The 14,759-nt window shown below is 37.3% G+C and overlaps 1 long non-coding RNA gene across 2 annotated transcripts in view; it reads left to right on the forward strand.

The window, feature by feature from the left end:
• The first annotated feature begins 698 nt into the window (after positions 1-698).
• Positions 699-14,759, forward strand: part of LOC123586170 — a 50,623-nt gene continuing 36,562 nt past the window's right edge. The window contains exons 1-2 of one of the 2 annotated variants that reach the window (XR_006706647.1): positions 699-855; positions 12,527-12,843. This is a non-coding gene — a long non-coding RNA (uncharacterized LOC123586170). Of the gene's footprint in view, positions 856-4,895; positions 5,209-12,526; positions 12,844-14,759 lie in introns of those variants that run through there. The other variant, XR_006706646.1, reaches the window with a different exon arrangement.

Raw genomic sequence — 14,759 nt, forward strand, 5'->3', positions numbered from 1 at the left:
ATGGTTCATGAGTTCAAGACCTGCGTCAGGCTCTGTGCTGACAGCTCAGAGCCTGGAGCCTGCTTCAGATTCTGTGTCTCCCTCCTTCCCTGTTCCTCCCCTACTCCCAGTCTGTGTCTTTCTTTCTGTCTCAAAAATAAACATTAAAAAAAATTAAGAAACAGGGTACTATTCTCAGAGAGAAGGATAACAAGAGGTGCAGCAAATATAGGTGAGAAATCAAGTTGCTTATATCAAATTAGAGATGCCTGTAAAAAATAAATCGGGAAATATTTAGGTAGGAGTCATGATTCTAGCACTCAGGAAAAATGAGCCTGCTGTTGAGATTTCGGGAGTCATTCAGTCAACAAGTGGTCATTTGTCACTTACTGTACGTCAAAATACATTCCAGAATGCTTCTGAATGGTCCTGATCCAGTCTATTGCCCTCAAGGAACTTACAGTTCAAGAAATGCAGATGATAGCCAAGCCAGAAAAGTGGGAAACCACTTTTTTCCCCCTCAGCTCTTATCTCATGTTATTTCTTACACAGGTCTTTTGGATACTCTAATGTGCATATGAATCACTTGGGAATTTTGTTCAGATGAAACTTGATTTCACAGAAGGTCTGAAGTAAGGCCTGAGGTTCTCCATTTCTGACAGACTGTCATACAATGAGGCTGCTCTCTGAACCACATTGTTCTTTCCTTCAGATCACAGGAGCTAAGAGTCATCATCGAGTGAAATATGTCAGAAAAGTTAAGTAAGGGAGGGTCTGGCTGCTGGGAAAACAAGTGGAGAGAACCAGTGGCCATAGAAGGGAAACCAGTTCTTGACTGAAGATGACCACTGCGTATTGGCCACCCTGATTTGGCAGGTAATTCTCACCAGACTCCCTGAGCCCGCTCAAAGTCACTTTGGATAATGATTCTACTAAGAAGTGGGATGAATTCTAATAACACCTTTTCTTGGTATAAAGTTTTTAAAATTTAATATGAGGAGCCCAACAAAGAGGTCTGCAAAAGGTGCCTTCCACCGTGGGAAGCGCCAGAAACAGAGTCAGAGTTTCACTGTGAACCTCAGGCCTGCAGCTTAGTCACGTCACTTGGGTGGTGTTTGTTCTTTCTCTCTGAAACCTGGTTTCTTATTCTGCCAAAATCTGGTAATGCTTCCTTTCTCACAGAGTGCTGCAAAGACAAAGGATAAGATGCCTACTGAAGGGCCTGAAGGACAGTGTTTGCGGCTTCTCTTTATTTTATTTATTCTTTCCTTTCTTTGGAGAAAGGCTTTTTTTTTTTTTTTTTTTTTTTTTTTTTTTTTTTTTTTTTTTTTTTTGCTAAACATGATTCCCTGATGCTCTGGGCACATGTGCTCACAATCTGAAAACAGAGTTCTCTCAGAGTGGGATTCTCAGACCAGCAGCACTGATGTCATGGCAAGCTTATTGGAAAGGCAATTTCTTGGGCCCAACCTGACCACAGAATTAGGATCTCTGGGGATGGGGCTTAGGAAAATGTGGTACAACAAGTTCTCCAAGCGATTCTCATGTATATCGAAGTCCAAGAACCACTGCTCTACACGATCCCAACCTCTTACTTACCCCAGTATTTGGGTAACAGGAGACCTCAGAATATTTCCCCCAGCTAAAAGATCAGAGACCCAAACAGGCCTATGACATAGACCTCATTACATCCTTCCCAGCCTTCACGTCCTGTGATCAAAGGCCAAGGGGACCAGAACTTTGCCAAATTCTGTCACCCAGGTAAATGTTATTAAATCAAACTTTATTTTCAGGGAATTTGACAATCACAGTTTACACACTTAGATATAAAAAAGATTCCCCTTCGTATTTGTGAGATTTAATCAGAGGTCTCAGAGAAGAAAAATAACTCTGGTAAGTGGCTGATCTGGGGTTTGAATCAACACTCTGACTCCAGTTTTTTTCCTGCTACTTAGAAAAGATTCTTGATAATGGCTTCCAAGGTCGAATCCCACCCTTTTTTCCCCCAAAGATGTCTCTTAAAAAATCAATACATTTTGTGGACCAGACTGTATATGGTGTTTGTTTTGAGAGCCTGTACAATTTGGGCTATCTTCAGAAAAATCTCTTAGCTTTATAGAAATTATCATGCACACATCGCATTTTTCCTCTAAATTAGCAAAAGATCTGCTAATGGCTCAGTCACCAAAAACAAACAAACAAACAAACAAAAAAACCAATATATGTCAGAAAAATGAAAAGCTATTGTTCTCCCTTGGCCACGGCAGTATTGCATAATAAGCACAAGGACAATAGAGAATTCTCCAGAAAGTCCTGCAGATTCCTGCATAGAGACAGGCCAAACCATTACCCAGTATTAAAACTATAATCCTAGGCTACCTTTAAAATATATTTCAACTTCACTGCTGTGATAAACAAAACTCTGTTTTAAACAAGCCACCAAACTCCTAATGCATAATAGAGAAAGTATTTAAGGAGAATCTGTAAGACTTTTGTGTAAATGGTTCTCTCTGTCTCTCTCTCTCTCTCACACACACACACACAAACACAATACACTGCCCCTTTCTCTGTCTTTCTCTCACACATACACACACAGTCTCTCTCTCACACATACTCACCCACACACTCATACATGCACTCACATACATAGACCATCACTAAAAGGAAAAATTACCACTTATTTTCTCCTCACAAGATTAAATTCACTTCCAGTCTTAAGGCAATAGAAAGGGGTTGAAAACTTCCTCAGAGATCAGTGAAATCTTTCAAGATTCCTTACGATTGAGGAACCGAATGCTTTTAAGGCTAACGAATTCTCAGTTTTGCAAGCATATGGAAGCAGAAAACACCTGAGTTGGTTTAGATATTTGGTAAAACAGAGGATTAAGATCGTTCAATACCTTGTATCATAGTCATTGAGTATCGTATGCATGTAATATTTTACACTGTTCTTAGGCTTCTACAAGACAAGTGATAATCTTTACATAATAAAATATAATATTTCAAATTATAAATTTTATCCATCTGTTTTATTAACCAATTTATATATAATCTTGACAATTAAAACAATTAACATATATGTTTTTACTTTGAAAGTACTATATATATATATGTATGTGTGTATATATATGTTTATATATGTATATGTATATATGTGTGTGTGTGTGTGTGTGTGTGTGTATATATATTTCATTTCAAACCTCACCCCTAAGTTACTTTTAGCCAGTCATATTATCACCACTTTATGTATGAGCAAATTAAAGCAAAAAGGGATTAGGTGAATTTTCTACATTTAGAAAAGGAGCTAGTGCTACACTAGGGCTATAGCTCAGGTTGCCTGGGCTCCCATTTTCAACGTCATTATCCCAACATACCGTCAAATTACGTGAAGACTTTTGGTATGCATACTGCTGCACACACCAGTCAGAATTGTGTTCTGTTGTAACTTTAATCGTTTCAGACTATCTTTAATTCCTGAGGTCAATTGAATCCTACACTGGTTAAGAGTAAGAATCAAATTCAGAAATTTAGACAAATACAATATACTTGAAGAAGAAGAAGAAGAGGAAGAAGGAAGAGGAGGAGGAAGAGAAGAATCCTAAGGATGCCTGAATATGACACTCAAACCACATTTGAGAACAAAAATGGAGAGATCACCATCTCTACTATCATGTACTCATTGAAGTTAACTTAAACTAAAAATATGACATATCAGCCACTTCTAGATACTGAAAATGAAATCGTTCCAGACTGTAAGGGGCTTCTAATATGAAGTGGATATTAGATAAAATTAGAGGTGCGGAATATACATATTTTAAACAAGCTATAATCAATATTCTATGATGACAGTTTGTTTTTGTGGTAGTTATCAGCCCATAGTGATAGCAACTAGATGTCGTGAATGTTTTTCTGCTTCAGTTGAAATAAACAAATTATTAATAAGACACTGCAAATGGAAAAGTTCGTAGATAAATCAAGTAGATGTATTTAGTATAAAGATTTAAATCATAGAAAAAGTATGTTTGAGCATTTTAATTCTTTTAGGAATCAAAAGATTAAATAACTAAAACCATAAGAAAAATATAATGGGCTTCACACGGCATTCTTTCATACCCAATATGCTGCTGTGCTTTTTATGGGAAATTACAGCTGCCAGAGTTAATTTAATTTAATGTAATTTAATTGTTGAATTTGTATTTTGTACACATCATTGGAGGCCCTAAAGCAATGATATGTTTTTCTTTAAATAAATAATTTTTCCTAAAAGTTTAAAGAAATGATTGGCTTACAGGACATTGGTAGGCTATAGAGAACAACGAAAATATGCAAAGTATCATGCGGAAAGATTTCTCTGACACCAATTCACCAATGAAAGCACTGAAATAATTAAGTCGTCTCTTTTTCTCTTTTATAAAAATGTAATTGAATCTTAAATTCTCACCAAATACAAATGCCACAGTTACAGAGCTTGGAACAGATGTTATATGTCCTTCACAACTAGCCTTCCTTTTTAAAAACAATTTTTTTTTAAGTTTATTCATTTATTTCAAAAGAGAGAGAGAGTTCCAAGCAGGCTCCACGCTGTCAGTGAAGAGCACACCAGAGCCTGACTTATGGCTCGAACTCATGAACCATGAGATCATGACCTGAGCCGAGATCAATTATATTTAAGATATATTTTAAAAATTATATATTTTATGTATTTTATATATTTACATATAAAATCATATATTTTTAAGATTCTTACTCTGTTTTGGGAACCATATACTTATTTAATCATTACATACTAGTGTAAGCAACATCATTATTTGCATTTTATCAATGGGAAAACCAAGGCAAGCAAAGTTAATAACTTGCCCAAAGTCACACACAAAGTGAAGGCACGATTTTAATTCCCTCCTTGGTTATGATTAACCATGAACTGATTTTTTTTCAGTTGCCATACCTTGGTCTTTGTGCTGAGTTCTATGCAGGCATTCATTGAGCCATCCGTGACCAAACTTGATTGTATACACACTTGCATACAAAACTCATGCCAAATTCTGCTCTCATGTTTCCTCTCCTGACAGCAAGTTTGCTTTGGTATCCAGACTTTCCCTTTCAGCCAAACGTTCATCCCTTCTCAGAAGCAGAAGGAAACTGAATTTCCTCTCCCCTATGTTTACGACTGAGGTGACTTGGTGGACCTGAATGGACACTTTCCAAAGAAGACATACAAATGAACAACAGGTACGTGAAAAAATTATCAACATCACTAATTATCAGGGAAATGTCAATCAAAGCCACAATGAGATAGTACTTTATACCTGTTAGAATGGAACTATCAAAAGCAGAAGAGTTGGAGAGAATGTGGACAAAAGGGAACCCTCGTTGGATGTGGGGATGTAAACTGGTGCAGCCACTATGGAAAATAGTATAGAGGTTCCCCCCCAAATTAAAAGTGGAACTACCATATGACCCGGAAATCCCATCTCCAGGTATATTTCTGAAGGAAATATAATGATTATCTTCAAGACACAGCTGCACCCCCATGTTCATTGAAGCATTATTCACAATAACTGGGACATGGAATAAACCTGTGTCCATGACAAGAAATATGTGATATAGAAAGAAATTAGAATATTATTAAAGATAGAAATTCTCCCTTTTGTGGCAACATAAATGGACCTTGAGGGCATCATGCTAGGTGACATACGTCAGACAGAGAAGGACAAATGCTGTATGATCTCACTTATATGTAAAATCTAAAAAACAAACAAATGAACTTATAGTAATGAGGAAAAGACAAGCAGTTGCCAGGGGTGGGAGGACAGGGGAAAGGAGAAGATGTTGGTCAAAGGGTGCAGACTTCCAGCTATACAATAATTTCTGGACATCTAATATACATTATAGTAACTATAGTTAACAATTCTGTAAGGTAAACTTATGTTATATATGCTGTATTGTACACTTATATTGCTTAGAGAGTAGTACTTAAATGTACTCACCACACACACATAAAAGGTAATTATGTAAGATGATAGAACTGTTAACTAACCTTATTGTGATAATCATTTTGCAATATATATGTATATATATATATATATATATGCATCCAATCATCACATTGTACACCTTAAACTTACACAATGTTATATGTCAATTATATTTCAATAAATCTGGAAAAAATAAAAAACATGTGTAAGTAAAACATAGATGCCGACATCAAGTTGACAGAGATGTTAGAATAATCTGACAAAACTTGAAAGCAGCAATGATAGAATTGATTCAATGAACAATTACAAAAACACTTGAAAGAGATAAAAAGGAGAGATAAACACATCTAGAGTTTTCATTGAATACTTCAACATTCCTCACTCAAAAAGTGCTAGGACAACTAGGCAGAAAATCAGCAAGGATGCTGAACTCAAAAACAGTATCTACCAACAGGAGCTAATTGACATTATTGAGCGCTCCATTCAACAACATTAGAATACTTGCTCTTTTCAAGTGCCCATAGAACATACACCAAGATAAGTTTACTTCTTATGCTATCAAAAAACCTCAACAGTTTAAAATAAATTGAAATCATACACAGCATGTTTTCTGACCCAATGAAATCAAACTAGAAACCTGTAATAGAAAGATAATAAGAAATTTTCCAAACATCTGGAAACTAAACAACTCCTTTTCATTGGTCAAAAGAAATTGGTCCATTGGTCAAAAGAAATTGGTCTAAGGGGAAATAAAAACGAAACAAAACACTTCAAACTGGATGAAACTAAAAACACAGCATATCAAAATTGTTGCAATGCAGAGAAAGCAGTGGCAAGAGAGAAATGTATCAAAACAAATGCATATGATAAAAAAAAAAGAAAACAAATCAATAGTCTTAGCAGCCACCTCAAAAACTTAGAAAAATAGAGTAAAATACACATGAAGCAAGTAGAAGGAAGAAAGTAATAAATACAAAAGGATAAATCGATGAAATTGAAAGCCAAAATATAATTGAAAAGATAGATGAAACAAAGAGCTAGTTATTTTAAATGATCAATAAAATTGATAATTTAGCAAGTCTAAGAAGAAAAAAGAGAAGAGACAAGTTATAAATATCACAAATGAAACAGGGGATATCACTATAGACTTGCAGACAGCAAAAGGATAAGAAGGAAACCCCACAATAACTCTATACATATAAATTTGATACCTTAAATGGAATGGACCAATTTCTCAAAAAAAAAAAAAAAATCTACCACAACTCTCTCAACACAAAATACATAGTTTGAATTCATTATTTAAAAACTACAAAAAAAAGGGGCGCCTGGGTGGCGCAGTCGGTTAAGCGTCCGACTTCAGCCAGGTCACGATCTCGCAGTCCGGGAGTTCGAGCCCCGCGTCAGGCTCTGGGCTGATGGCTCGGAGCCTGGAGCCTGTTTCCGACTCTGTGTCTCCCTCTCTCTCTGCCCCTCCCCGGTTCATGCTCTGTCTCTCTCTGTCCCAAAAATAAATAAACGTTGAAAAAAAAAAAAAATTTAAAAAAAAAAAAAAAAAAAAAACTACAAAAAATGATAATTCTAGGACTTGATGTTTCCACTGGAGATTTCTACCAAATACTTAAAGAAGAATCAACACCACACACAAAAAAACAGATTGATGGTCTCCAGAGATGAAGGTGATGGGGAGGTGGGCAAAATGGTGAAGATAATCAAAAGATACAAACTTCCAGTTATACAATAAATAAGTCACAGGGATGTATTATATAGTTTGGCGACTGTAATTAATTATACTGTATTATATATTTGAAAGTTGCTGAAAAAAGTACATCTTAAAAGTTCTCATCACAAGAAAAATAGTTTGAAACTATATGGTAAATGACGGTAATTAGATTTATTGCGATCATTTTACGATGTATAAAATATTGAATCATTATGTTGTATACCTAAAACTAATATAATGTTCTAGTTCAATTATATCTTAATTAAAAAAACATAAATTTTACAGAATTTCTTTAAGGAAATAGAAGAGAAGGGAACACTTTCCAACTCTTTTCATGAAGCTATATTACTGTTAGCAAACAGTGTACAAAAATAGAGAACCTCATGAAAACCATAGAAAACCAATATGCTCCACTGAATATTTAACAAAATAGTATCAAACAGAATGCATCAATATATGAAAAGAACTAAACACCATAACCAAATGGGGTTTATTCCAAGGTTACCAAAATGGGTCAATATAATCCAACAGTCATTTTAACAGACTGAAGAAGAAAAACGCTATGATCATATTAATCGATAGAGAAAAAAAAATTTTTGACAAAATACAATGCCCATGATAAAAACTCTTAGAAAAATAGGGATAGAGAGACATTTCCTCAATTTGAAAAGAACATGCATAAAAAGTCCCTACAGCTAACATTATACTCAGTGGTAATGACATATTCAATGCTTTCTAAGACCAGGAATAAGGCAAGGATGTGCTTTCTTACCACTCTCTTCCAACATAGTCCTGTGAGTTTTAGCCAGTACAATAAAGCAAGAAAAGGAAGTAAAGGTATACAGTTGAAAAGGATGAAAGAAAATTGTCCCTATTTGCAAATGACATGATTGTGTATGTAGAAATCCAAAAGAATCTTTAAAAAACTCCTGGAACCACTAAGTAAGTTTTGCAAGTTCAAAGAACACATGATAAAATATAAAATTCAATTGTATTCTCATATACTAACAATGAATGTGTATATACCAAAATTAAAAAAATATTTACAACCACTAAAAAATAATAAATGGAACGCTTAAGTATAAATCTAACAAAATATTCTCAAACTTATATGCTAAAAACTATACAACATTGGCAAAAGAAAATTTTTAAAGATCTAAGTAAATGGAGAATCATATGGTGATATGGATTGAAGGGTTCAACACAGTAAATATATCAGTAATTCCTAAATCAATATACCGGTATAAATCACTTCCTATCAAAACCCCAGCAAGACTTTTGTAGATACAAAGCTTTTATAAAATTTGTATGGAAGGGTAAAAAAGCTAGAAAAGCAAAACAATTTATAGAAGAAGAAAAAATTGGGAGGAATTAGTCTATCTGATTTCAAGACTTATTTTATAATTACAATAATCAAAACTGCAATGTATTGGCAGAGGGATAGCCATTTGGATCAATGGAACTCAGAAATAGACCCACACAGATATGTTCAACTGAGTTTTGACTAAGGTGTAAAAGTAATTCTTTGGAAGATAGCCTTTTTAACAAATTGTGCTAGAGCAATTATACATCCATAGACAAAGAGAAAGAAGAGAAGAGGAGAGAAGAGAAGGGGAGAGGAGGGGAGAGAAAAGAGAAGAAAAGAAAAAAGAAAAGAAAGAAAAAGAAAAGAAAAGAAAAGAAGAAAAGAAAAGAAAAGAAAAGAAAAGAAAAGAAAAGAAAAAACTTCAATCTAAGTCTCAGGTCTAATTTTAAAAAATGCAAAATGTTGGGGCACCTGGGTGGCTCAGTCAGTTAAGCATCTGACTTCGGCTCAGATCATGATCTCACAGTTGTGGGTTAGAGTCATCCATCAGGCTCTGTGCTGACAGCTCGGAGCCTGGAGCCTGCTTCGTATTCTGTGTCTCCCTTTGTCTCTGTCCCTCCCCTGTTTGCACTCCGTCTCTCTGTCTTCCAAAAATAAACAAATGTTAAAATTGTTTTTAAAACAAAATGCAAAATGTTAAGACTATAAACCATTTTGAGAAAGAACATAGGAGAAAACTCCTCAGGATCCACAACTAAGCACGGATCTTACGTAACCTTGAAAATCCATAAAAGGAAAAATTGACAAGTTGAAAAATTTTGCTCCATGAAAGACGTTGTTTAGAGGCTGAAAAGACAAGCTACACACTGGGAGAAAATATTTGCAAGCCCTGTATCTGATAAAGGGCTAGCACCTAGAGTACATTAAAAAAAAAACCTCTCAAAACTCAACGGTAAAAACGAACAATACAATTAGAAACTGAACAAAAAACTTGAACAGACATTTCACTGAAAACAAGCACATGAAAAGATAATCAACATCATTAGCCAGTAATGAAATGCAAATTGAAACCACAATGAGTTATCATTACACACCTATTGGTATGGCAAAAACTAAAAACAAAAAAAAAAAAAAAACTAAAAAAAAAAAAATAGTGACAACACCAAAAGCTGGTGAGGATGCACAGAAGCTGGATCACTCACACATTATTGGTAGGAAGGCACGATACAGCCGCTCTGGAAAACAATTAATCAGGTTCTTAAACTCAACATGCAGCTACTATACAACCTGGCTTGTATTCTAGAGGAACAATGATTTAGGTTCACACAAATACCTGTATATGAACATTTAGAAGCTTAATTCAGAATAGCCAAAAACTGTAAACAACCCAGATGTCCTTCACTGGGTGAATGATGAAAGAATCTGTGGTATGTTCATATCATGAATATTATTTGGGAATAAGAAGGAACAAACTATTGACATGTACAACTTGGATGGAATTCCAGAGAATTATGTTGAGGGAAAAAGCCATTCCCCAAAGGTTATATACAGTATGACTCCATTATAGAACAGACTTGAAATGACAAAGTTATAGAAACTCTTAGAGGACAGGTTAGTGTCACTAAAGGGTAAGAAAGAGTGAGCAGGGGAGATTGGGTGTAGCTACAAAATGGCAGCCTGAAGCATCTGGTGAGGGTGGATCTTCTGCATCGTGACCACCAATGCCGCTATCTTGGTTGTGGTATTGCTTTATAGGTTTGCAAGATGTCATCACTAGGGGAAGCTGCATAAAAAACACATGAGCTCTTTCTGTAAAACTTTGTGTGCATTTACAGTTATCTCAAAATGTCAAAGTTTCTTTAAAAGAAACTCAGATATGGGGCGCCTGGGTGGCTTGGTCGGTTGGGTGTCTGACTTCAGCTCAGGTCGTGATCTCTCGGTTCCTGAGTTTGAACCCTGCGTCAGGTTCTGTGCTGACATTTCGGAGCCTGAAGTCTGCTTTGGATTCTGTGTCTCCCTCTCTCTCTCTGTTCCTCCCCTGCTTGCACTCTGTCTCTGTCTCTCTCTCTCTCTCTCTCAAAAATAAAAAATAAAAAAAAAGAAAGTCAGATAGTCAAATTATGAGGACACCCAGGGACTGAGGCACTGCCAGGTCCTGTCAGCCTGCCAATCCCACACCCTGGTGATGCCTTGCAAACACCTCTCTAAAGTATCTCTGACACCCTCATGGTGCTCCAGGCATTTGACTCAGACATCTGGTCATAAAGCCTCTCATCCTATGCTTCCCAGAGCCGCCTAGCTTCTGGCCTTCTGATTTGTCTTTCTGTTTATAATTTCAAATCATTTCTTTATTCTGCCAATTAAACCCCTTGTCTGTCTTTAGTCATTCGCTGATTTCCTGGAAAAACAAGCTCTTTCTCCTGCTGCCTAACTGTGGCCATTAGGGTCCCCCTGGCCACGGGGAGGGAAAGGTCCCCGGTGCTCCAGCTAGTAGGTGAGGCTGTGTGTCCTGGGGGAGGGACTATAGAACTGAAACTGACTGAGATGCAGTAACCGAAGATTTGAAAGTGAGGTATTTTCTCCCTGCTTGCTCTTCATGAATCTTCCCATTTCTGTGGTTAGAAGGATTTTTGAACAAGACAGTGGCTTACGCTCTGTACCAGATCCGGGCAACCCAATGTTTCCTTTTCCTCAAATCACCCATGTTCCTTCTCCATCCAAAACCAAAGCTAAAAAAACAAACAATAAGGGGCGCCTGGGTGGCGCAGTCGGTTAAGCGTCCGACTTCAGCCAGGTCACGATCTCGCGGTCCGGGAGTTCGAGCCCCGCGTCGGGCTCTGGGCTGATGGCTCAGAGCCTGGCGCCTGCTTCCGATTCTGTGTCTCCCTCTCTCTCTCTGCCCCTCCCCTTCTCACGCTCTCTCTCTCTCTCAAAAATAAACAGTTTTGGGTGCCTGGGTGGCGCAGTCGGTTAAGCGTCCGACTTCAGCCAGGTCACGATCTCGCGGTCCGGGAGTTCAAGCCCCGCGTCGGGCTCTGGGCTGATGGCTCAGAGCCTGGAGCCTGTTTCCGATTCTGTGTCTCCCTCTCTCTCTGCCCCTCCCCCGTTCATGCTCTGTCTCTCTCTGTCCCAAAAATGAATGAACGTTGAAAAAAAAAATTAAAAAAAACAAAACAAAACAAAAAAACAAACAATAAGCATAAGGACAGAACGTGAGATTTTCCAATGTAACCTATTAAGGGTCATACTGTTAAAAACGTGAAAGCCTCTCTTAAAACACAAACAAATAAACCCCATAGTCTCTCTTTCATTAACCTTCAGTAATGGATACAGATACTCCCCAAATTGACGCCCTGATCTCTGGCCCAATGTGCATCACATTCATTGTGACTGAGGGGAGGCACAGACATCCCGATTCCGTTGGCTTTCTTTAAAACGATAAAAATATACAGAGCAAAAGTACCTGTGCTCTGACATCAGTCATTACCAACAAAGGTTCTCACTGAGGTTATCCCAACGAATGTCATTTTTTTTTTTTTTTTCCAGACGGCCCATGATGTTGCAGAGAGAACAGCTGCACACACTATACATCTTGGCTGCACTGGAACAGGCTTCTCGGGAAGGAGAATTGGATGCCAGAGCCCTTGAATTGCACGATGGCTGATCTCGGAAGAAGAAGAGGAGGTTGCCTCCACTCAGCCCCGCTCCATCAAGCTCCTCACCTCTGTGCACAAGCCACCAGCCCTCCCTGGCAGGCGCTCACTTCTTCAGCCTGATTGGGATGCAGGCGCTGTTCTGAGCCTGCTCTTTGGGCATGTTTTATTTCCTACCGCTACGGCCAACCCATCACTGAATTTACTCTGGTAAGAAGCAATTGTAAAATTAACTCATGTGGTACAAACGAAGCATGGGAGAAACGGCGGAGCTCCTTTGAAAACCACCTCTGGGCAGAAAGGTTCAAAGGTCAGGAGAAAGAGCAGACACTCCAATAGTCAATGTCCAAAATACCTTGTTTGGATTTCTGCTGAAATCAGAGGCACTTTTTAAAATAAGTCCAGCGGAAAAAAAACAATAAATAAATAATAAAAATAAAATAAAATAAAATAAAATAAAATAAAATAAAATAAAATAAAGTCAGTCCAGCGAGGGGCACCTGGGTGGCTTAGTTGGTCACTAAGTGGGTGGGACGGCTTAGTTGGGCGTCCGACTTCAGCTCAGGTCATGATCTCCTGTTTTGTGAGTTCGAGCCCCGCGTCGGGCTCTGCTCAGACAGCTTGAACCCTGGATCCTGCTTCAGATTCTGTATCTGCTCCTCCCACGCTCGTGCTCTGTCACTCTCTGTCTCCCAATAATAAGTAAACACTGAAAACACATTTTAAAGTAAGTCCAGCAATTGTCCTGGGCGTTTCTTCCATCCCCTCCCTCCAACGTCTCTCCCGCCGTCTTTAATTGCATCAAACCCCATTCTCCAATTTTTCATGTGAATTTTATTAAAAAATCTCTAACCATCTACGGGAATGTTTACTTTAAAATTTCTTCCCTTTTTGAGCCGCGGATCTTTGTCTCAAAGGATCATAAAATATTAATCATTTCCTTAAATCTAAAAAGGGAATGAGATCACACAATATTTCAAAGGTCTAGTCAGCATCTGTCCATGTTCCATAAGAGGACAAGGTACAAGAATACCACGCAGAAATAGTTTAAGAATGGTTGTTTTTCAAAAATGTCAGCTGAGCCATAATTTCTGTGTTCATAAGAATTAACATAGGGCACTCTTTCTGAAAAAAAAAAAAAAATTCAACCAGACTCTCTGGTTGTTTTACATCTGTGTTTGGAGTCAGCCACACTTGTGGAGAAGATCTTAACTCCTCTCTCTTACGGCTCCCCCTTGCACCCGCATTCAGTGTTTCCATTTTGTCCCCAGATCTCCCTTTTTACTCAAGAGGTGACTCAGTTTGGTGGTGAACGATCAAGAATATACCCAAGGCTTGACATTTTTCAAATCAGTGTTAAGTGACTGCACAAGATGGTACTTAAAACACCTGTCACAACTCAGGTGGCATCCATTCCAAGAGCACAAATAATCCAATAGTTTGCCGTCCCATCACTCATGTCTTTTTGCAAGAAAACAGAAAGCAGAACAAGTTACAAGTGAAATCAAATAAACGAATTTTGGTTTTGACAAGGGGGCCAAATCAGTCTATTTTAAAACCCGAAAATGTAATCACCTTACTTTGCCTGTGTGGAGTGCACGTATTTGGACAAACTTTTAAAGCCTGCATTTTCTGAATTAATATATTTGTCTAAATACCAGTTGATTTAAAGTGAGAACGAAGCTGGCATAGGTGCTCTGCTGTGCATACAAGCTCTCTGTAAAAAAAAAACAAAACAAAAACAACTACGCATTTACATACACACACACATATAGAAACTTTATAAGTGATCAGATAGGGCTTCTCAAATCTGTATAATTAAAACAACTTTAAGTTTTATGTTAGAGACCAGTCAATGCCTTTAGAGAACTTAAAATAGATTAAATATATATATAAATAGTACATTTTGTATCTTTTGTACTTCATTTTTTATTTGTATAAACAAAATAAAATAGAAATGTATATTTTAAAGGTTGCCATGCAAGTTGCTGAGATGCATGATTCTATATAATTCTATCACTCCCATACTCATATCAATATTTAGAAATTTGCTCTTGAGAGAGATTGATTTACCATATGTGGTGATAACAACCATTACAAACTCCCAATATTTCACAAACCATGAT

Source organism: Leopardus geoffroyi, chromosome C3 (assembly GCF_018350155.1).
Source record: "Leopardus geoffroyi isolate Oge1 chromosome C3, O.geoffroyi_Oge1_pat1.0, whole genome shotgun sequence".
Taxonomy (NCBI): Eukaryota; Metazoa; Chordata; class Mammalia; order Carnivora; family Felidae; genus Leopardus; species Leopardus geoffroyi.